The sequence below is a fragment of the Macaca thibetana genome, chromosome 2, assembly GCF_024542745.1.
Source record: "Macaca thibetana thibetana isolate TM-01 chromosome 2, ASM2454274v1, whole genome shotgun sequence".
NCBI lineage: Eukaryota > Metazoa > Chordata > Mammalia > Primates > Cercopithecidae > Macaca > Macaca thibetana.
Window position 1 is genome coordinate 30,461,529 of NC_065579.1, and position 25,473 is coordinate 30,487,001.

General features: G+C 35.9%; 1 protein-coding gene and 1 non-coding gene across 11 annotated transcripts in view; one reads left to right on the forward strand and one right to left on the reverse strand.

Moving 5' to 3' along the window:
* TBC1D5 (TBC1 domain family member 5) overlaps nt 1–25,473 on the forward strand; it is a 566,253-nt gene that overhangs the window by 64,228 nt on the left and 476,552 nt on the right. The window lies entirely within an intron of this gene.
* On the reverse strand, nt 7,852–7,914 carry LOC126949487 (U7 small nuclear RNA). The gene has a single exon (XR_007723769.1). It is a non-coding gene; the product is annotated as a U7 small nuclear RNA (small nuclear RNA).

Here is a 25,473-nt window from a genome sequence, read left to right on the forward strand (position 1 = left end):
ATGTTTCTCTTTTGACAGACATTAAGGGCCAGGATACTTTGCATAGACTTCTTCTTCAGATATTCATGGAACTCTGTAGGGCTCAGTGTTTTCAGCACATGGACAAGCTGCCACCAATTCTTATAGCATTGTATCCAGGTTCTGGCACTAGGCAGTATCCTTAGGCAATTTGATACCACTAGAGTGGTATATTGCTTTCTTTTTGTTTACTGAATTTCCTGTCTTTACAAGCCGATCCACTGTTTCCGTTCCTGGCAAAGAAGCTTGCAGACAACACTGTCATGCTTTTCTTTTTAAACAAATGTTCTCTGAATCCTCCCTACCTCCTAGTACAAAAAAATATAAAAATCTCTATATTTTTTGCATCTGTTTGAAAAAGATACCTTTAAAAAATAGATGTTTTCTAGTTTTTATATTTTTGCTTTATTGTAACCTGCGGGAGGCTAGGACCTGTGCTATTTGAAGTTTATTTTGCCACAGCAACGTGTGTGCTGGATCTGTGCATAAATAAGACATGGTTTTGCTTACTATGAACAATATGATTTTGTGCCCAGGTATATAATTCTTTCAGTTAGCAGTGAACTCTTGAGTGTTGAAAAAAATACATTCTTATTTTGTGAACATTTTGGAATGTTTTTAGTCATTTAAAAATTGTATAATATAAATTGCATTCTTTAGATTCAAATTTATATTATCATTTTCACTAGTTTAGCTAATTTAATTTTAAGGCATTTTATATTTTGGAAAAAATCATGTATTAGGTAGAAGTCATATATTTAAACATCTATTACACACTTAAGATTTGGGTTGTAGTGCACTCTCAAACCATTAAAGAGAAAGCTGTCAGTTTATGAAATTCTTTGTATGCCCAACAGCTTGAAGCTGGCTTATAGAATGCCTAATATTAGACTATCAGTTTTATTAACTCTTTCACTTAAAAGTATTTCTTCTTGAAATAAAAAAGAAACTAGTGAATTGCTAGGTCTGGATCATTTATTGAATGTCAGTAGTTTCAGAAAGCTGAAAAATGTTTATGCTGTGTAATAAACAGATGCTGCTCTAACAGTACAATACGTTATGTACCAAAAATGATCTCTGTTTTAATCAGAGATGCTGATTTAATGAGACAAGACTAGCTTACATCAAAAATGGATTTAGGATGTAATTTTTGGTTTTTGTATGTTTTTTCTACATAATTAATAGACATACCTTTTAACATCATTATCAGATTTGGGGAAGAATGTTTATTTCTTTGATTTTCACATCTATTTTTGAATTCACAGGAGTTTGTAATTGTCCTGTAAACCCATTCAAAATAGCTATTAAAATGCCTTAAAGAAGATGCCTTGTTTTGTACTTTATTAAGTCTACTTTGCATGAAATTCATATAGGTCTTAACTTTTCTACCTTTTTTTGATTAAGGATACTGAATATTTTCTATAATTCGTGGGACAGTTTGGGGGAGGCAGTCAGTCAGTCAATTGACTATTGTGAGATGATGATGCTTGAGGTTTAAAAATCTCTGTCACGCAGTGTGCTTAGGTTGCCTTTTTGGTTTGCTGTCCAGAGTCACTGGAGTCTTTTCATCTACGAGAGAAGCACTTTGCTAGGCTCTGCTTTCTTGTTCACTTAACTTATTCCATGAGCACCCTCAAACTTGACTGCAGTTGCTGACTTTGAGTCCTTCTTCTGCATCTGTATTGTACATCTTTGATTGACATGTTTGCCTTTACATATGGTCAGGTAATTTTATATTTGGAAAAATATTCCTATTGTGTGTTTTATTCCACTGAACCTAGCAGAGTTAAATGTAGTTTGGATGCATTGGGAAGAATTAATGATTGGAAGATACAGAGTTGGTAAATTATTTATTCTGGCCCTGAGGAAGCTGAAAAGCTGAGTGAAAGACTAATAAATCATTTGTGGTAGTGCTGGTTGTCACTTCCAATTATTTTAGACGTTTTTGTGATAAACTGCAGCACCTGCTAGATATCTGCACACCCTCCCTTGATGCTAGTGGTGCAGCTTGTTTAGTCGATTATCAAAGGCAAGTTTGTGTAAAGTTTATTTAGGTTGGAAAGGAAATTACTCTTTTTGAGTCAATTTTGTTGCTTTTCCTCATTGTTTTGAATGCTATGAAAGAATTTCCCTGACATGGCCAAGAATCTGGAATATGTCTACTACTTTAGCCAGGAAAGACTGTCTTTATCTTTTATTAAATACTTGAAGAATTGAGCTTCTTTCAGACTAATTGAAAACTACATCAACTGAGATGATTAGTATGCTAAAGATCGAATCATCTTTTTGGCACCAATTGATAGAGAACCACTGTTGCTGCTTGACCAGGCTTTTTTTCTTCATTCTTTGTTTTTAAAGGCTGAGATTTTGTAACTACTAGCCTGAAAGGTAGTGAGATCCTCTTTTCCACTGTTCCTAAACTCTGCTGCTGAGATTCTTGAAGAGGCAGAGAAGAATTGGAAAGAAAGCACAGCCTAGACTGGTCTGGTTCTAGCAATCTTGAAACAGGACTACTCTAAAACTCCTTTGAAAATAAATCCTACACGCCTGTAATCCTAGCACTTTGGGAGGCTGAGATGGGCGGATCACCTGAGGTTAGGAGTCCAAGACCAGCCTGGCCAACATAGTCAAAACCTGTCTCTACTAAAAATACAAAAAAATTAGCTGAGCATGGTGGCCTGCACCTGTAATCCCAGCTACTTGGGAGGCTGAGGCAGGAGAATCTCTTGAACCCAGGAGGTGAAGGTTGCGGTGAGGCGAGATCACACCATTGCACTCCAGCCTGGGCAACAAGAGCAAAACTCTGTCTCAAACAAACAAAAAACATGGGACAGTCGAGAGGACTCTTAAAGATATATACCTTGAATAATCTTGGTAAGTGGTCTTGTATTCATTTAGTTGCATTTTTACTCACTGACATGCTTCTCCTCATCAAACATTTATTAAAGCTTATATGTGCCAGCCCCCTGAAACAACAGTTACTACTATAATAACAACTCTTTTTGGAGGTTAGTATGTGCCATGTACTATTCTTAGCTTTTTTGTATGTATTAACATATTTTAATATGACAACCTTATAAGATATTTATTATTCCTATCCTTATTTTACCAAGGAGCCCTATGGAGTGATAAGGCAATAGTGATTTAGTTTTTTTCTTTAGGGTCTACAGAAAGTGGGAAACATTCATGGTAAATCTTAGTTAATTAGGTTTAGGAATTTCAATCCAAGTAGTATAATAATAACTATCATTTATTGAAGATTTAATTTTGTATTTTGTACTATATATATTATTTCACTTTTAACCCCTGAATAATAAATGATTATTATCTTCTTTGTCATTGTATTAGTCCATTCTTATGCTGCTATAAAGAACTGCCTGAGACTGGGTAATTTATAAAAGAAAGAGGTTTAATTTACTCCTAGTTCCACAGGGCTGGGAAAGCCTCAGGAAACTTACGAGGAAGGGGAAGCAAACTTGTCCTTCTTCACATGGCGGCAGGAAGGAGAAATGCTGAGCAAAATTGGGAAATGCCCTTTTAAAAATAATCAGATCTCATGAGAACTCACTCACTGTCACGAGAACAGTATGAGGGTAACCACCTCCATGATTAAATTACCTCCCACTGGGTCTCTCCCACGACACGTGGGGATTATGGGAACTACAGAATTCAAGGTGAGATTTGGGTGGGGACACAGAACCAAACCATATCAGTCATGATGGTGAAATTAAATCTTAAAGAGGTTAAACTACTTGCCCTGGGTTGTGCAGCTTGGAGGTAGAGGAACTGGGATTCGAGTCAGAATCTGACTGCCTCCACACTCTATTTAGGGATTATAAACCCTACTTCCTGTGGAACTTGGTAAGCCACAGAAAGTGGGGAGGAAAGTTGTCTAGTGAGCATTGACAGCAGTGGGACCAGAACTATGAATCTAGTGATTTTTTTTTTTTGAGGTCAGTTAAAAATCTAAATTTTTATGTGAAATATCAAGTTTAAAAAATCTTGGCAGTTTATTCCGAATGAACTGTTTGCTCACTGGAAGTGGCCTATGGATGCCAGTTTGAAATCCCAGCATATTGCCTTCCTTCTAGCTTTATCAAATTGAAAACTAGTGATAGTCTATGAAACAATATTAATAGATTATATTAGTAAAATTCCATCCTTTAGGGAAGTTAACAGACTAAATGAAACATAATTATTTATTACTTTAGTAATTCTGTGTAACTTGTTATATACCTCAAGAGATTTAGTTGAGTTTAATTTCAGGTTATAGGATACTAGTAATTCAGCTATAAACTATAGCATAGAGTGTAAAATCAAACAGTAAAAAAAAACTAGAATTTTGAAAATCTAAGCAGGTATTAAGTTATGGAAATGTTTATTGAAACACTCTTTTCTTCCCTCCCTGTACCCACCCCCGCCATTCCTCTAGTGCTTTTATTTCCTCTTTTCTCAGCTCATACACTTTCTTTTGCTATGCTCTGAATCATGTGAGAGATTCAAGATATATATATATATATATATATATGTATATAACATATATATGTGTGTATATATGTATATACATAAATATAGTTTTTTTTTAAGTGAAATGCCTTTATTAGATTACAGGTAGAATTAAATCATATGTAGAATGTTGTTACTTTTAATAGAATATAACACAGTCAAAGATCAAAGTTTTAGTAAATGGGGATCTGTTTGAAATAAAAGTCAGTGGTTGTTTATGGATTTATTAAATGCTTTTATCTTAAAATACAAATTAAATATTCCTGGAGACAACATGTATCATTTCATAAGTGTTTGAAAAATCAGTCTAATCAGTTGTTAGAGAGTTCTTCCACAAAAAGATGAAAGACAAAACCTTAACAATTGTTATAAACGTACTATTTTGGAATTATTAAAAATAATTTTCCTGGCTGGGTGCGGTGTTTCATGCTTGTAATCCTAGCACTATGGGAGGCTGAGGCAGGCAGATAGCTTGAGCCCACCAGTTTGAGACCAGCCTGGGCAACATGGTGAAACCCCATCACTGCAAAAAATACAAAAATTAGCCAGGTGCGGTGGTGCATGCTTGTAGTCCCTGCTACTCGGAAGGCTGAGATTGGAGGATCGCTTGAGCCTTGGGGGGTCAAGACTGCAGCCGTGATTGTGCCACTGCACTCCAGTCTGGACTCCGTCTCATTGAAAAAAGAAAAAGAAAAAATTATTTTCTTAGTGGATTTTTAAATCCTACCTTATAATGAAAGTAATTGCATTGAAAATCAATGTTTCTTTCAAAAATAAAGGGCTTAATAAATTATGATTTCTTTTTAGTGGGTCCTTTAGCTTTTTAGAAATGAAATACTTGTTAGTGACTTAATTTTTATAAGTTAGAGGCTTTTGACATATAGCATTTCATTTGTTCAGTTGTTCAAAGTATGGCTTTAAAAAATTAATAGAAAAATCTTTTACTATGTCTTATTATAAGGATAATATATGTTCATTACAGAAAAATTTTAAAAATTACAAAAAAATCAAAAACATGATTCTATTATAAGCAACCAGCAAATCTGTTTTCTGAGGTTTTTAAAAATTTTTTTACTTTGACTGCTTAGCGTTTTATATTTGTCTTTTCTGTGATAATATTCATAGCTTAGTAGGCTTGCTTTTAAAAGATATTGTAATATTTGAGAGTTCAAATGCATCTCATTTACAAAGCTTTTCATCCAGCAACTAGAAGTAAATTATTCCTCTTCCTAACTTCCGTGCAGCTGACTGTACCTCTACAATGATTTTTTGTAACAACATATGTACATCTCACACTGTCTTGTATTCATTTTTATATTATTGTAACATTCACTAACTGTTTAGTGAATAAATGAAAAAAAATTTGGACTAATCAGTTGTTAGAGGGTTCTTCCACAAAAAGATGAAAGATCTAATAGTAGTAATTGTTAGTTATAATGTTTCTATTTTGGAATTATTAAAACTAATTTTTCTTAGTGGATTTTCATATCCTACCTTTAATGAAAGTAATTCCACCCAGAATCATCACTTCTTTCCTTTGAGAGAACCATTGGTTCTTAAATTAGATCTTAACTTCTATATAAGATTGTTAACACGGGTAGGGCTTTTGTGGAAATGTGATTATACTAAGAAATCACTAAAGTTTATTGAGCAACAGTTTTTTCTAGATCTAAACATGTGCTCGGTGTACTACTTAATAAGTAATGGAGATTTACTATGTTCAGATTTGTCAAGTCTAATTCGAAGGGTAAATACTGCTAAGTAAGTATATACAATCTTGCAGTTCTAAAATGTTGCAAAAATTAATGAATTATTTGAGTGCTTATAATAAAATGATGTTTGGGAAATCTGAAGGAGAAAAATTTTAGAAATGGTGATTCTAGTATGTTACTTTATAGATAAAAGGTAATTCAGAATGCTAGATGTGGATGAGTGCTTAGAAGTTATCTTCTGAAATCTTCTTTGTCAGTAGGAAACAGAAGTTTTGGGAGATAAATAATTGGACCAAGGTCATAAGACTGCAGTGTATCTAATGCTAATTACTAATGTGTGCTCAAAAAATATTTTTATGACTAAATGAAATGCCTTATGTATAGGGAGTTGCTGAAAAATTTGTCATGTGTAGTTTAGGAAAGTTATTGCAAAAACAGTTGCCATGAATGTTCAAATTAGAAAACAGAATTACTGCATTTCCTAAAAATATTTATACTTTGAAGAGAAGAACTTAGAAGACATAATACTTTTAAAAACATGGCAATGTATAGAAAAATGAAATAGAATGGGTACTATTTAGCTTTGTTTCTAGCATCACTTTGACTGCATAATTGGAAGGTATCTTTGGATAAGCTTTTGGAAACTTTTCTAGTTGGAAAAGGATTTCAGCTGGAGTGTCTAAAGGGTCACACACACAAAAAAACCCCTCTATATTAAAATAAAATGTGTCCAAGCTTTAAAGAAAAGATCTCAGAGTTTGCAGATGATCCTAAAATTGGAGCTAGGGGAAATAATGAGGAACAATGCAATCAGATTCAAAAAGATTTGGATTGTTTAGGTGATTGGGCCAGCAGATGGCAAATGCAGTTCAGTGTAGACAAATGTAAAATAATTATCTTAGGAACAAAGAACCAATCATACAGCACACTGATCAGGAAAAAATTTGTGAGTTATTGTAGGAAAACCATTGAAACAGTTAACCCGGTGCACAGCTGCAGCAAAAAAGGCAAGCAAGAAACCAAATTAGCAGACGGATAGAATATAAAGCAAGAGGCAATACTTATAGTGTGTTAAGAAACTTGCTAGACCCCATCCAAATTGCTCAGTCTACTGTTGGTTGATAGAACTACTTTAGGAAGAGTACGTTTTTGCCTTGGAAATACACTGAAAATGGTACCAAACAAATCTAATAAAATGATGTTAAAGAGATTTGCACTAATTTTTATCAACTTTCAGTTTGCAAACTTTTATAAAGATATATAAGCAAGACACTGAGTAAAAGTAAAGACACTTCAGTTCTACTACAAAGAGTTGGTCTTCCTAGAGGACATTTGTGGTTTTCATTGCCTGGGGCCTTACTAAGCCCCTTTCTAGGTTAGGAGACTGCTTCTCACCCCTCAAGATTAAGGAAGCCTAAAGGCTAGCATGAGGCCCTTCTGTAGTTTAAGAGTTGCACCTTGACAGCTGGAAAGACCATGGGCATGAGGCTAAGAGCTGCCACTGAGATGCTTCCTCCTGGCCTGTAACTCTTTTTTTTTTTTTTTTCTTTCTTTCTTTCTTCTTCTTTTTTCCTTTCTTTCTTCTTCTTCTTCTTCTTTTTTTTTTTAAATATTGCGGGACTTTTCTGTAAAAACCAGAAAGGCTGCTAGACAAATTCTAAAAGAGCCTGTAACCCTTGATGCAGTAACGTAAGTTCCAGGCTTCATTCAAGGCTGTGGAGGCAAACATTTTTCTGTGATTTGCCTGCCTTGATTCCTGTCCAAGCTGGATTTTCCAACCTTGTCTCAGTGTTCTGAACTATCTAGTACCTAGCCAATAAATTCCTTTTTGACTTAGATTCACTAGAACATGTATCTGTTGTTTATAATCAAGAGCCTTAACTGGTACAGTGGTAGTGTTCTGTTCTTTTATCCTTGTTTCTTGAATTGTTTTCTTTTGTCCTATAATGTGTTCACTTTGTTTGGAGTGGTGTCTTATACTAAATCATTTTTGGGATGAGAAGAAAGCTAAAATGCAAATTGTCCTCTTCATCTCTATCTGCCTCTCTTTTTGTCTGTCCCTCTCTCCCTCCCTATCAGAATGCAAAAGAAGTGAAAAGAATTTGTATCCATACCATTGGCATCTTGTATCCATACCATTGGCATCTTTTGTAAAATTTAACTTTATCCATGCAATTGAATATTCAGTGTTACTGTTGAAAATGGTCTTTGGTATCGAGACCTGTTTTAAGAATGTTTGCATTTTTTAATACATTATATTAGGTATCTCTAAAAATCGTTTTCTGGCCGGGCATGGTGGCTCACGCCTGTGATCCCAGCACTTTGGGAGGCCGAGGTGGGTGGATTACGAGGTCATGAGATTGAGACCATCCTGGCCAATATGGTGAAACCCCATCTCTATTAAAAATACGAAAAAAAATTAGCTGGGCATGGTGGTGTGTGCCTGTAATCCCAGCTACTGAGGAGGCTGAGGCAGGAGAATTGCTTGAACCCGGGAGGCGGTGGTTGCAGTGAGCTGAGATCATGCCATGACACTCCAGCCTGGGCGACAGAGTGAGACTCCGTCTCAGACCAAAAAAAAAAAAAAAGAAGAAGAAAATGATTGTGTTAGAAAATTCACTGTAAAAATGCATTTGTCCATTTATTCTAAATATGTTGGGTTATTATAAGAATGAATCAAATGTATTTTATAAGTTTTTTATATGAAAAATGGGATATTTTTGCATCTATTACTTTTTTTCATTTAATAGTATATTGTGAGCAGGAAAGGTAAGCCTATATCATCTCTTTTAATAGTTGTGTAACATTCTATTATTATATAGAAGTCCTATATATTTTGTAACCAGTTCCCATAGATGACTATTTAGGTTATTAGGATTTTCCACTGTTATATATACTACTGCATTCAAACTGCTTTTAATAGTGTTTGCATATATCCCTCATTATTTCCATAGGCTAAATTCCAGAAATGGACTTACTGGTTAGAAGGGTAATTACAAGTCTTCTGATACTTACTGCCAAACTCTACAAGTTTCATTTCTACCGGCAATTTTGATTCCTGAATTTTTTACATCAATCCTCGTATTAATACTTAAAAAGAAAACATCTTTGCTAATTTTATAAGAGAAAAGTAGTGTCTTGTTGTAATAATGTACCCGTTTTTAATGCTATTGACCATTTATATTTATTTTATATTTTACCTCTTAATACGACTTACCTGTTACTCAGGTATTTTTCTCATATTTAATTACTATATTATATATTAAGAAGATCAGTCTTTTGTAGTATGTCGTTTTTTTTTCTGTGTTTGATTTTTTTTTTTTAAACTAGTGAGTTGAGGAATTTGGTTTTATTTGTTTGGATTTTTTATTTTTGGGTCATATAACCATTTAAAATTTTTATGTAATCAAATATATATCATTCTACATAAAAATTTTCATCTTTAGTATTCAAAACTTAAAAAATACCTAATAAAGTTTTAATTGATCTAGGATTTTAAAATAATCAGTTTTGGGGCCTATATACTGTATTTTCTGTGTATTGGCCTTGCAGACCTCAGTGTACATACAGATTTACAATCATGAATGTAAAGGAAAGCACACTGGGACTGCTTCCAGCTGACTGTGACCTTGATTCTCAGCTTCTGCATCTATGAAATGAAGATATTGGTCTGGTACAGTGCTCTGTTCATTCTGGTTTTTTTGCCCATGAACCCCAGTAAGAAAATTTAAATCACAACCACAGACACACATGTACATAAACACATACAAGTATATGTATGTGTGTATATAAACATACTGTGTTTCTACTTTTTGTGTGTCATGCCATACATATCATGCCATGCAGTGCCAGATATTATTTAAAAAAAACTCACTAAATTGCTTTCCTTACCTACTAAGGGGTGTTACAATTTGAGAAACACTTGTCCAGTGGATCTTTGATTGGACACTCACATGCCTTCTGGGACTGACCAGATAACAGTTGCAAATAACTTACCACTTTAGCTAATCAGAGGGCTTGGGTTCTATCTAAAGGCATTCAAATTAAAAGAGTAAAACAAAGCACCTTGTTAGGTCAGCAGACATTTTCAAGTGGAATTCAACCTTCAAATTTGGGACCCTATCCTACTCTAGAGAAAAAAATCAAATACATAAAATATTGGCTTATTACTTTGTCAAATTGCTATAAAATAGTTTTAACTAACGGTTCATGGTCAGGCAGTGAAATCAGACTATACTTTTAATAGCATTGGTCTGGATGCTGATATTCGAATGCTTTCCCGGTAACCTCCTCTAAACTTCTTTGGCACTGTGACAACTTCTAGCCATGAAAATTAGGAGATAAAATGGCCTAACTCAGTTTTCCTGATTTAATGAGAAATAATGTCTATGCTAGGATATGAGAAGATAAATATGAAAGAGATAATTCCAGGTATCTGAGTTACTTTCAAGGCTGATGTTAAAGGAGAAAGTGGGCTTGGTGTGGTGGTTCGTGCCTGTAATCCCAGTGCTTTGAGATGCCAAGGTGAGAGGATTGCTTGGGGCCAGGAGTTAGACACCACCAACCTGGGCAACAGAGCAAGACCCTGTCTCTACAAAAAATTAAAAAATTAGCTGGACATGTGGTGCATAGCTGTAGTCCTAGCTATTTGGGAGGCTGAGATGGGAGGATTACTTGAACCCAGGAGTTTGAGGATGCAGTGAGCTATGATTGTGTCACTGCACAGCAGCCTGGGGGACAGAGTAAGACCTTGTCTTAAAAAAAAGGGAGGGTTGGGGGAGACAGGTGAACTTTGTCCTTCCCATTTCAAATGAAGGTGATGCACTATCCTAGCAACTGTGTCCAAAAACACTTTTAAGAAGATGCTGGCCAGGTGTGGCGGCTCACACCTGTGATCTCGGCAGTTTGGGAGGCTGAGGTGCGCAGATTACAAGGTCAGGAGGTCAAGACCATCCTGGCCAACATGGTGAAACCCTGTCTGTACTAAAATATAAAAAATTAGCCGGCGAGGTGGCAGGCACCTGTAGTCCTTGCTACTCAGGAGGCTGAGGCAGGGGAATTGCTTGAACCTGGGAGGCAGAGGTTGCAGTGAGCCAAGATCGCGCCACGGCACTCCAGTCTGGTGACAGAGTAAGACTCTGTCCAAAAAAAAAAAAAAAAAAAAAAAAAAAAAAAAAAAAAGATGCTAATGAATAACCGGTGAAAAATCATATAGAAAAAGTTCAGTGTTCATGAACAAATACAGCAGCATTTGGATATCTACCAAATCTCTTGTGTCTGTGTATACACACGCAAAATTATTTTTATGACTTGATTTTCTGGTTTTGGGGATAAGACTGTATATACTTCGAAGAGAGATTCTGTGATGTATAACCATTAAGTCTCACTTTTGGTGACTTGGGTAATTGTAATGGAACCATGGAGCCATTAGGCTCCAGATGGGACTTTAATCTGGCTTCTGATTGAGCTGAGTGTCCTTGTAGAGTCTCTTAGCATCTGTTTTGGAAATATTTGCGACATTATTCAAAATTTGTACAAATTAACCCACCCTTGGGTTATAATTCAATTTTTCTTTATTGAGAAGTGTATTATAAACATTTTTATGCAATCAGATTAAACTAGCTTATACCTGTTATTTATTTGTCTATTAAGTGGTCATGTAGATTTTTGTGACTGAGCTTTTAGTGGATTTAAGAAAGCTTACGTTAGACTTCTAAAGATTGTAATTTGTTTATAAAATGTTGTTTATTAAAGCTATTTCCAAGTTTCAAATAGCTTTCACATAGGTACTTATTTTTGAGAGACTATTTAAAAATACTTAAAATTATGCTGGTTCCGTCTTTTAATAACAGAAACCCAAATAGTCTGCCTTATTCCAGAATGAAGTGGATTTTTTCCCACAGTGGAAACTATAGGTAGGGGAGCTTCTAGGGCTTGATCTCCAAGCACTATATGAGCAAGGTATCAGCCTGACTTATCTGTTTTTTAAAATTTATCTTCAGGCTGGTTTCCTTCATGTTTATAGGATAGCTACTATCTGTAGCTGGAACAACAAACATTCTTCACTTCCAGTAGGGAAACAAGAATTTTTCTCATTATTGTGGACTAAAGGTTTTTTCCTTCAGTTTTATTGGCCCCGTTTAGATCACATGTTATCTTTGGACCAGGAACAATCACCATGTGCTAACAAGTTTAATTAAGTTTGGGTTTCTGAACCACTTACTTCCAGGAAAGTTGATATTACAGCATTTGATTCAGGATCTACCCCTGGAGCTTGAGAGAGTCTGGGTAGGTCAGCTTCTCCTGAGTTGTGGGAGGGGAAAGGTAAAAATGGATGTTGGATTTGCAACCAGTGGAGTCTCTGCTATAAGGATTATAAAAGTTCTAATCCACTCCTTGATCAGGATTTTAGTTTCTTTCTCTTTTTGCATTTTTATTAGTACTATGGCTTTTAATTAATTATTTTCTTATTTACAGAACACAGAAATGAAAATCATGTTGTGGAAAGAAATACTAGTTAGGTATTTTGTAGTTGCTTGGGCTTTCTTTGTTATGTGGAGATTGGAAAAATTGTAAATATTGCTTGACACAGATAAAGTGTAAGGAGATTGCATTATTGAATAAATGTTAGTGACATTTTCTCAGGAAACTTTCATACATCATCACTATTTGTCCCTCCCCCCAAAGGAAGGCAGTATAATTCTGTGGGCCCAAATTCTCAGTGGTTTACCTTTCCATGTGTAACTAGGGTTTTTTCAAGTATTAAAGTATAATTGTATAATTTATATATTGAAATGCTTACTTTAATGACTGACAATGAGAGTACTGGAAATGAAGAGTTCTAAATTGATGGCAGAAAGATCTTATCCTGGATTTAAGTTAGAAAGGACTAAAAATACTGGTATGTAAGAAAAAAATTCCTCAGGGAATATTGGAGCAAATATAAGTGTGAGGTTTGAATTGTCTGTCCCTGGTTGGTAGTATTTGTTTTCATGTTTTCCTGAAGGATGAAAGGCTGTATTTTCCTGTTAATTCATCCACTGTTAATAAATTTTTTTAGCTCTTATATATGTCAAAATGCACTATTACAAATATCACTAATTTGGAATTTGTAATAAATTGATTCGAAGTAGTTTTAAATTAAATAGGTTGATAAGCAACAAGCAGAATAGAAAGGAATCTCTTTACCTTTTTTAGGATTTAAAAACAAGGCATTCTAGATGCCTTCCTCTCCTTTACCCATAGCGTCTAACAGGTGTTGTTGATTCTTCCTAGATGCTTATCTCTGGAATCAGCTCTTCTTATTCTGGTTAGCCCTTATTTATCATCTGGACTCCCTAATCTCTGTGCCAGAATATTCATATGATATATATTATTCAGTACCTTGACTTTTTCTTTTTGAACTTAGCTCCATGTGAGCACATAGATCCATGTGCTCACACAAATCCACTCATTCTATTTTTAAAGCTTCATAGTACTCCCAAGTATGGATGTGTAGTGTATAATCTCAAAATAGTCTTTCTCAATGGTAGATGTCATTATGTTTTTGTTCTGGTTAAAAGTTCCCTTCCCCTTCTGGTGATTCTCAGTCATGGGAGGGAACATTTACTTCCTAAGGATGGGGAATCTGAATCTTGCATGGACCTTTTACAAGTCTGTCTCCCAAATTCTTATATACCTTCCTATTTGATGATTTCTCTTGTATTAAGAACTATAACTGGCTGGGCGCAGTGACTCATACCTGTAATGCCAGCACTTTGGGAGGCAGAGGCAGGTGGATCACAAGGTCAAGAGATTGAGACCATAGTGGTCTTACTTTCCTGCCACACGATTTAATAATTCTGAACACATTGCCTTCTGGCTGGGAGTCTTCCGTTTTTTCTTCTCTTTGCTTTTCTGCATTGACATGTATTTTTACTATGCTTTTAATACCCTTCCCTTCTCCTATTCATCCTGAAGCTTCATCTCATGCAATTTTTCCTGTTTTGGACTGCTGGGCTGTTTACTAAGAGCAACTATAATTTCTTCTAAACTTCTAACTCTCTTCTACTAGATTTTTGAACAACTTGAGGACAGAGTGGTGTTATAATTTTTGTACTTTTAGCATGTAGACAATATACATAGTAGTATACATAGCAGGAAATCAAACAGCTAATTGAATGAATGGAGTTAATGGGTATTTATCCAATCATGCTCCACTTAATGATGGGAACAGGTTTTGAGATATGGTTGTTAGGTGATTTCATCTTTGTGTGAACATCATAGAATGTACTGAACATCACAGAATGTACTTATGCAAAACTAGATGATGTACAGACTGCCACACACCTAGGCTATATGATGTAGCCCATTGCTCTTGGCTACAAACCTGTACAGCATGTTACTGTACTGAATGCTGTAGGCAGTTGTAACACAATGGTATCTGTTTATCTAAACATAGAAAAGGAACTGTAAAATTGTAGTATTATAATCTTAAGGGACCACCATCCTATATGTGGTCTGACATTGACTGAAATGTCATTATACAGCACACGACTGTATTTATGTTTTTGCATAAAATAGCTGAATTTTCAACAGTGAAATTTACTGAATATATTTGTTGTTAATAAATTGGAGTTGCAGAAAGGCTTTACTCAAGTAGCTGGTCATAAGGGAAATAAGATAGGTGTTGAGAGTTTCAGATCTGCACAGGGAAGAAAGAGTAGATACAGAGATACAAAGTCTCTAAAGAGACAGAATGGGCCGGGCGCGGTGGCTCATGCCTGTAATCCCAGCACTTTGGGAGGCCGAGACGGGCGGATTACGAGGTCAGGAGATCGAGACCATCCTGGCTAACACGGTGAAACCCCGCCTCTACTAAAAAATACAAAAAACTAGCCGGGAAAGGTGGCGGGCGCCTGTAGTCCCAGCTACTCGGGAGGCTGAGGCAGGAGAATGGCGTAAACTCGGGAGGCGGAGCTTGCAGTGAGCTGAGATCCCCCCACTGCACTCCAGCCTGGGCGACAGAGCGAGACTCCGTCTCAAAAAAAAAAAAAAAAAAGAGACAGAGTGACTGATGGGCTTGGAAGCCTTGGCCACTTACCTTAATGACTATATTGATGCAGCTAAAGAAAGAATTTGTCTGACCGGACATGGTGACTCACGTCTGTAATCCCAGCACTTTGGGAGGCCGAGGCAGGCAGATCACGAGGTCAGCAGATTGAGACCATCCTGGCCAACATGGTGAAACCCTGTCTTTACTAAAATACAAAAAATTAGCCGAGCATGGTGGCGCATGCCTGTAGTCCCAGCTACTTGGGAGGCTGAGACAGGGGAATCGCTTGAACCCGGAAGACAGAGGTTGCAGTGAGCTGAGATTGCGCCACTGCACTCCAGCCTGGCGACAGAGTGAGACTCTGTCTAGAAAAAAAAAAAAAAAAAAAAGAAAGAAAAGAAAGAATTTGTCCATTGAGGGTGGAGAGTGGATTGGCTGCCATCTCCATATAAAGGCCCAAGGGTTGAAGTTGGTAGTACTCATCCTAGCTTTTGTTGGGAGATTTTTAATATTCTGGTTTCTACCTCTCTCTGTATAGAGACATATGCAGGGAGTTGCAGATGGATGCTCCAGGTTTTTTGTTTGTTTGTTTGTTTTCTTTTGGTAGTGGAATAGTGATTAAAAGATAGACTTCAGCAGACAAGGTTCAAATTCAGGCCTTTTTACTTGCTACTTGTGTGTCCTTGGGCAAGTTTCTATCAGTCTCCAGTTTTTAGTCAGTGTGGCTGAAGGCTAGACCTGGAACTTACTACATTCATAGAATAATGACTTTCCCATGACAGCTTTGGAGAGCCAGCCATCCCATCACGCCTTAACAAATCTGTACCTCATTGCATCAGCAGTGTGGGCCTAGGTGCTTGAACTATTAGAGTGTGCATTTTTTATATGTATATTCATGTGTAGTTTGATGATAAATAAAATACCTAGTTCATCATTTTCTAGTGAAAACATGGATGAAAGTGTATGAAATGCATTCAGCACACAGTTCAGCTTATATTAAAAAAAGTAGTATTTGACATACACTGGAATGAACTGAAGAGTAGGATCTGGGTTTGGGTCATCTCTATTTCTGTTTTACTTTGGATTGTGTTTGAGAGGAGTGTCTGAAGTTAGTTCATGTTTAAAATATGTGTGGGTAGCAGGAATAGGAGTAGGGGCTTTCATGGGAGTCTGAGAACAGGGCCTGCTTTTAAGATTATAGGAAGTAGTTTTGGTTTTCAGGGAACATATCAAACAAACTTTTATTATTACTCTGTATGCCATCTTTTCTGTCTGGCTACCAGCAGGAGTTTCTGTTTCCATGTCATTTTGACTTGCATTGTTAACTTTCCTACCTCAGCAACTAAGGCAGAAGGCAGGTTTCTCCATAGATTTTTCAGATTGTTTGAGAGGCACAGAAAATTTGAAGCAGCCCATCCTTTCAAAAGAGCCAGGTTGTGAAGGTTCTGGTTTACTGATGACCCTGAGCCTCGTGCCAATCCAATGTCTGATTTAATGTAGCTGGTGTGGTATACAACCAGCAGCCATGGTTCAGAGACTGGATTCGAGGCAGCTTCTCTGAGAGAGTGATTGTGATCGCCAGTTTCAATAAAGTATGCTGGTCCATAGGAGTTGAGAAAATTGCTCCTTTAATCTGAAAGATGGTCTAGGCAAAGGCTACTGAGTGAATACAGGAGTACACTGCTTCATTTGCTGCATAATAGCTGTATTAGTGTCCTAAGGTTGCTGTAACAAAGTACTACAGACTGTATGGCTTAAAAACAGAAATGTATTTTCTTTTCTGGGGGCTGAAAGTATGAAATCAAAGTGTCAACAGGGTTAGTTTCTTCTGAGAGTGAGAATATATGGTTCTTAACTTTATTTTAAATGTCTCTAGATCAAGTATATTTAAATGTCTCTGTCTTTTTAGTGCAAGTTGAATATTTCTTATCCAAAATGCTTGAGATGAGAAGTATTTCGGAAATTGGATTTTTTTCTGATTTTGGAATATTTGCTCCAATGAGCATTTCCTTTGAGCATCACATCAGCATTCAAAAAGTTTCAGATTTTTTAGTATTTCAGATTTCAGATTTTCGGATTAGGGATCCTCAACCTGTAATTAGCAGGTTTAACGAAGATGATTGTTTTCTCATTATTAGGATTATGGTTATACATTGTATTTGGATGCCAGGATGTGAATATGATTAATGAAAATGGAAGTTTGTATAATTTATATTGGTGGGTTTCATTTTTAAAATGATTGGTGTATACATTTTCAAGATAATTGTTTTTGATAGAAAGTTACCTCCTACATAAGTGGCATGGCAACTAAGAATTTTATGTCCAGACACAAACTGATTTTTAATTACATATCAAAATTTTTTTCAATCATTTAATTATGTGTCTAAGTAGAAGGTTACAGATTTAAAGTAAAACTAAATCTGATTAAATTATCAAACAAATTTAAGTCAGCGTAATTCTAGTCATGTTGCTAAAATGAATACACTTTTCTCATTTTAATATTAAATTTAAAATATAGTAGGAACCTATAGGAATAATAAGTGTTACATTTTTATTTTTTCCCTTTGACTTTGCTTGTTTTAATTTTGAAGTCTGCTGTTGAAAATGTCAGTACTAGTTTAAATTCTGCGTAACCTGATTTGTAAAATTTAATTACGCTGACTTGACTGTTTGAATCTACTCCCTCACCCCAAAAAGAATGCATATCTCCTAAGTAGATGCAAATTTTGTGAATTATTTCTTGCCATTAGAATAACCCCTCTAATCCTTATTCACTTAATTTATGTCAGCATTTTCTTAATATATGTGTTCATGAAGGAAGTTAAGGTTGGTTGCTAGGCCTCATTCTCCCATCCTTCCTTCCCTTCTTTCTTACTTTCGTTTTTTATTTTGAAATAATTTAAGAGTTGCAGAAATAGTACCCTTCTCCCGGCTCCCCCTAAGATTATCATCTTATGTAACCATACTTTAATTTTCAAAACTAAGAAATTAACATTATTATAGTACTATTAGTGAAATTACAGATTTAGTTCATATTTCACTAGTTTTTCCACCATTTCCTTTTTCTGTTTCAGGACCTAATCTAGAAACCCACATTACATTTGGTTGTCAGGTCTCCTTAGTCTACCCCAGTGTGTGATATTTCTTTAGTCTTTCCTTGTCTTTCATGACCTTGAGACTTTTGGATAGTACTTACTAGTCAAGTTATATTTTAGAATATCCCTCAATTTGGCCTTGTCTGGTATTTTCTCATGATCAGACTGAGGTTATACATTATTGGGAAGGACACTGTAGAGATGGTGTCCTCTGATACACTCAGTGTATCATACCAGTGGTAAATGATGTCTTATTACTGGTGATGTAGCAGCATTATTATTTATTTTATTTTTTAAGATAACATAAAATTAACATAACATAAAGTCAAGTGTTTAAAAGTGTGCATTCCACCACCTCTATCTAGTTCTAAAACATTTTCATCACCTCAAAAGGAAATCTGTATCCATTAATCAGTTTCACCTGTCCCCATACTCCTCCCAGTCTGTGTTCTGACTGTGTAGATTTACTTATTCTGGATATTTCATGTAAGTGGAATAATAGAATATAGATATTTCATTTAAGTGGAATAATAGTGACTTTTGTGTCTGGCTTCATTCATTTAGCAGCGTTTTTAAGGTTCGTCCATATCTTAGCATTTGTCAGTACCTCATTTCTTCTTATGGCTGAACAATATGTCATTGTTGTATATATCACAGTTTATCCATTCATCCCTTGAGGGACAGTTGGGCTGTTTCTATCTTTTGGCTATTGTGAATAGTGCTGTAGTGAACATGTATATACATTTACTCATTGAATTGCTGGGTCATATGGTAATTCTAACAAACTTCCTGGCTCAGGTAGTCTTTAATTCTTCTGGCTTTCATTTGATTTAAAAAGTCTAATTCTGTTACAGAATAATCAGGGTGCTGCAGAAATATTCTTTGTAGATTTTAAATGTCATAGTGAGTTATGTTTTAAAATCTGGAAATATTTGTCATTCTGATGAAACTACTTTTTTCTGGGCTTGATTGTTGACAGACTGTACCTGTTTTTCCATCTATAATGATAACAAGATATAGTGCTAGAGTCCATGAATTTGTTGTGTTATATATATTATCAGTTTATGTTACATCCATTTTGTCCTTATTTGGGATCCTTTTTCTCCCAACATAGAGGAAATTTACTAGTTTAAGGAAACATCTATAATAAATACCTGAGCAACAGTTTAAGGAAGCTTTTTATACTTTTAAATATTTCTTCATTTCAGACTTGAAGTTTTTGATGTAGTTTTGGGCCTTCTTTTGTAAATAATTTATTTTCATATGATAAATATAATGTAGTATTGATTTTTTAAAAATACTTTATATTTTATATAGTAGGGTAGAGAAAGGAAGAAGAGTATTCTACTAGAAACTTGTGATAAGATGGCGAATGAGAATAGAAAGTCCTCTACTTAGGACTAGATCAGGTCTATAAAGACTGTTCTTAAATTTATTTTTCCTTAATCTTGAGAGACTAAGAATTTTGTCTGTAAACCTTAAATATATTTCCACCAAATAGGAATATGAGTTGGTTTTTTTAATGGCTTAAAATCAAGTCTTTGGTTTCTTCTATGCTGACACCCTTTCAACCTAGGAAATCTTTTCCTTATGTGGTTGGAAGCTCTGGAAGATCTGATGTCCCCCTCGTTGTTTCATTCACATTTTGAGGTTTTCAGGCAGAATCAGGGGGCCTTGAACCTCTGGTTTTTGTGAGTGTTTTCACTCTTGCATATTCACCTGCTTGGGTTTTAAGTTCTGGAACAAAATTCCTGGCCTTCTCCTCACCTAACAGTAGATACATGATATTGACATGAATACTGTTACCCAGTGGTTTCCCCTGGAGTGGGGAAGAAAATGTAGAATTTTGTTTTGTTTTGTTTTTTGAGATGGAGTCTCTGTCGCCCAGGCTGGAGTGCAGTGGCGCTATCTTGGCTCACTGCAACCTCCGCCTCCCTGGTTCAAGCAATTCCCCTCTCTCAGCCTGCCGAGTAGCTGGGATCACAGACGCACGCCACCACACCCGACGAAGTTTTTTGTATTTTTGGTAGAGACGGGGCTTCACCGTGTTGGCCAGACTGGTCTCGAACATGGACAAGCAGTAAGTTAATGGACAAAGTATGGGACAGTTTGAAGATGCTGAAACCGTCTCAACAATTCTGAAAAATCAAATATTACTGTGAAGACCCACATTAATATAGGTCTGATGATGTAACTTATGTTAGATACTTCAGAAGAACGACTGTATTCTCTGATCCTTATTGATGGTAAAGCCATTTTCTTATATTACAAACATTCTCTTTTCTGTTCTTGGAAACTCATTTTTCTTATTTTCCATAAAGCTAGAAATGTGTTAATTTTTGAATGTTCAATTTTTAAATGAAAACATTATGTATATTATAGATATAAGACTTAAATGATATTTAAGAATTTTTTGATTCCAATAAATGAGAGAACTCACTTTTAAGAAAAACAATTGAACAACAACTTTAGCTAAGTTTTAAGGAAGTAAAAAAAATCTCGATTTTTGTTTTCCAGGAAAATAATATGCAGCGATCCCAATAATAGTATTGTTGCCATATTTTTAATTGCTAGGGAGTAATTATTTATTGACCTGATAGCACTGGGAGTGCTCCAGATTAATAAAATGAAATTCTCATATGTGAATGCAGTATAAAATCTGAATGCTCCTTCAGTCAAAAGGGATTGCCTTGTATAAATGAAGTTTAAAAGGGATGTGATAATCAGAGCTACTGTACCCAAAGTCATTGTTTTAGTACATTCACCACTTTACATATTGAGTTACCAGCTAAGATTTTAGAATTACATCACTAGGTAGAATATATTAAAGATGATCCCTCAGAAAAAGAATAAAATTCCTGCAGCAACTTTAAACCAGGTGTAGGGAGGGAAATACTTTCATCAATACAGAGCCACTATGTGAAAGCCCTGCCTTGGGAGAATCGTACCAAATTCAAAAGTACGACTTTTTTTTTTTTCTTTAAGAAATCAATTTGGCTTCTAGAGTTTCTCTTCTGTCTCGTGAATTTTTTCTTATGAGTAGGAGCGAAATAAAAATCTTTACCCATTTGAAATTATTACTTCATTATTGTTGAAATTTATTAAAGTAATAAACAGATGTCTTTTTTAGTCAGAGACCTGTCCATGTACATGTGCAAATATTGGTCATCATTATTAGAATCCAGCCATTTCTGACCACCTCTACCCCTTTTCTTTTATTTCTTTTTCATTTTGTTTCTCTTTGATGTACCAGTTTTATTTATTTATTTATTTTTATTTTTTATTTAAATTCTGGGGTACACGTGCAGAACGTGCAGGTTTGTTACATAGATATACATGTGCCATCGTGGTTTGCTGCACCTATCAACCCGTCATCTACATTAGGTATTTCTCCTAATGCTATCCCTTCCCCAGCCCCCTGCCCCCCGACAGGCCCTGTTGTGTGATGTTCCCCTCCCTGTGTCCATGTGTTTTCATTGTTCAACTCCCACTTATGAGTGAGAACATGTAGTGTTTGGTTTTCTGTTCATGTGTTAGTTTGCTGAGAATGATGGTTTCCAGCTTCATCCATGTCCCTACAAAGGACATAAACTCACCCTTTTTGTGGCTGCATAGTATTCCATGGTATATAGGTGCCACATTTTCTTTATGCAGTCTATTATTGATGGACATTTGGGTTGGTTCCAAGTCTTTGCTATTGTGAACAGTGCTGCAGTAAACATACGTGTGCATGTGTCTCTATAGTAGAATGGTTTATAATCCTTTGGGTATATATCTAGTAATGGGATTGCTGGGTCAAATGGTATTTCTAGTTCTAGATGCTTGAGGAATCACCACACTGTCTTCCACAATGGTTGAACTAATTTACACTCCCACCAACAGTGTAAAAGTGTTCCTGTTTCTCCACATCCTCTCCAGCATCTGTTGTTTCCTGACTTTTTAATGATCACCATTCTAACTGGCATGAGATGGTATCTCATTGTGGTTTTGATTTGCATTTCTCTAATGACTAGTGATGAGCACTTTTTTATATGTTTGTTGGCTGCATAAATGTCTTATTTTGAATGCATTATTTTTATTTTTTAACTTTTATTTTAGGTTTGGAGGTACAGGCAGGTTTGTTACATAGGTAAACATGTGTCACAGTTGTATGTTGTACATATTATTTCATCACCCAGATATTAAGCCCAGTACCCAATAGTTACCTTTTCTGCTCCTCTCCCTCCTGTCAACCTCTCTGCTCAAGTAGAGCCCCGTGTCTGTTGTTTCCTTCTTTGTGTTCGTAAGTTCTTATCATTTAGCCCCACTTATAAGAACATGGGGTATTTGGTTTTCTGTTGTGTGTTAATTTGCTAAGGATAATAGCCTCCACCTTCATCCATGGTCCCACAAAAGACATGATCTCATTCTTTTTTTATGGCTGCTTAGTATTCCATGGTGTATATGTGCCATATTTGCTTTATCTAATCTGTCATTGATGGGCATTTAGGTTGATTCCATGTCTTTGCTATTGTGAATAGTGCTGCAGTGAACATTCATATGCCTATGTCTTTATGGTAGAATGATTTATATTCCTCTGGGTATATACCCAGTAATGGGATTGCTGGATTGAATGGTAGTTCTGCTTTTTGCTCTGTGAGGAATCACGATACTGCTTTCCATGATGGTTGCACTAACGTACATTCCCACCAACAGTGTATAAGTGTTCTATTTTCTTTGGAAGGTTGCCAGCATTTGTTATTTTTTGACTTTTTAATGTTAGCCATTTGACTGGTGTGAGGTGGTATCTCATTGTGGTTTTGATCTGCATTTCTCTAATGATCAGTGATAACTGAGCTTTTTTGTCATATACTTGTTGGCGGCATGTATGTCTTCTTTTGAGAGGTGTCTGTTCATGTTTTTTGACCACCTTTCAATGTGTTGTTTGTTTCTCTCTTGTAAATTTGTTTAAGTTCTTTATAGATCTTGGATATTAGACCTTTGTCAGATGCATAGTTTGCAAAAATTTTCTTCCATTCTATATGTTGCCTGTTTACTCTGTTAATAATTTGTTTTGCTGTGCAGAAGCTTAATTAGATCCCACTTGTCAATTTTTGCTTTTGTTACAGTTGCTTTTGGTGTCTTTGTCATGAAATCTTTTCCCGTGCCTGTGTCCTGAATGGTACTGCCTTGGTTGTCTTTTAAGATTTTTAGTTTGGGGTTTTACATTTTAAGTCTTTAATCCACCTTGAGTTGAGTTTTTTGTATGGTGTAAGGAAGGGGTCCAGATTCAATCATCTACATATGGTTAGTTATCCCAGCACCAATTATTGAATAGAGTCTTTTACCCATTGCTTGTTTTTATCAGCTTTTTTGAAGATCAGTTGGTCATAGATGTGCGGCCCTATTTCTTGGCTCTCTATTCTGTTCCATTGGTCTGTGTGCCTGTATTTGTACCCGTACCGTGCTGTTTTGGTTACTGTTGCCTTGTACAGTTTGAAGTTGGGTAATGAGATGCCTCCAGCATTGTTCTTTTTGCTTAGGATTGCCTTGGCTATTTGGGCTCTTTTTTAGTTTCATATGAATTTTAAAATAGTTTTTTCTATTCTGTAAAGAATGTTGTTGGTAGTTTGATAGAAATAGCATTGAATCTGTATGTCCTACTCCATTTCAAGCCACCATTGTCACCTGGACTTTGCAGAATCCTCTTAGTTATCTCCCTTTGGACTAGCTTCCTTACTCCACAGATCTGTTCTTTACCTAGGATCAAAGTCATTCTTTTGTAATGGATATCAGATCAGGCTACTAAGAAGTTCCACTGTTGTCCTGTTTTTGTTTATTATTTTTTAAAAGTTTACGATGTGCTTAAGACAGTATATCATTTGACTCCCCTAAAACCTCATCTGCACTAATTCTCCTCCTTCCCCCTACTGCAGTCACAGTGGCTCAGTGATAGTTTTTCAGTACTGCAAGTCTGCTCCATGTCAGGGCCTTTGCACTTGCTCTTCCGTTTGGAAAACCCTTCTCTCAGTTATCCACAGAAATTTTTCCCGCACTATCTGTTAGTCTTTTCTTAAGTGTCACCTTGTCAGGGAGGTCTTCTCTGAGCACCTTATATAAAATCATAATCTTGTTCCTTTCCCTGCACCAACTTCCCTTATTCCCCTTAGCTTGCTTTACTTTTCTCTGAAGCACTTAATCATTTCTGAGTTCGTGTATATTTATTTTTGTTTGTTTATCAGCTCTTTAACCACTCCCTTTAGAATATAGGCTTGTAAGCTTCATGAAGGTAGGAACTTTGCTTTGTTTTCTGTGGTTTATCTACCTTCTGGAACTATACTTGGCACATGATGGATACTCACTGTGTTTATGTGTTAAATGAATGAATGATTAAATAAGGGGAAGAGAGTTATAAACAGATGTGAAAAGCATTGGTGTGTTTCAGAACTTGAAAATATTTGCCTGTTTATTTGAGATGGGAGCAGTGAGCGATGGTCTTTTTCTTTCTCTTTAGTTTTGGAGTCCAGAACATGTAAAGTTTTTTCACCCATTATAAGGAAGTTGGACAAAATAACTGCATGTTCTACTTATAATTGGGAGCTAAGCAGTGGGTATGTATGCATGGACATAAAGATGGAAATAAGGGACACTGGGGACTCAAAAAGTGGGAAGGGTTAGAACAGGGAAGGGTTGAGAAATTACCTATTGGATACAGTGTTCACTATTTGGGTGATGAGTACACTAAAAGCCCAAACCTGCACATTTACCCCGAATCTAAAATTAAAAAAAAAAAAAAAAGAAATCAGACTCTGTCCTGAGAGAGCACGGATACTGCTAACTGTAATCCACTGAAAGTGTGGTCAGATTAGCATTTTAGAAAGAGTCTGCTTGCTAAGGGTGAATGAACCGCAGAGAAGCAAGGACATGGGGATTATTTCGTAAGCAGTAGTCCAGGGGCATGATGATGATTGCCTGAACAAGATTATTGATGTAAAAATGGAAAGATCGACAGATTAAAGAGATATATAGTATTTAGGGAGCAGGCCTCAGTAATTGAAAGAGGAACAAGAATGATGCATAGGAATCTGCCATGACAAAACTGGTGGATGGGATGCTATTCAGAGATAAG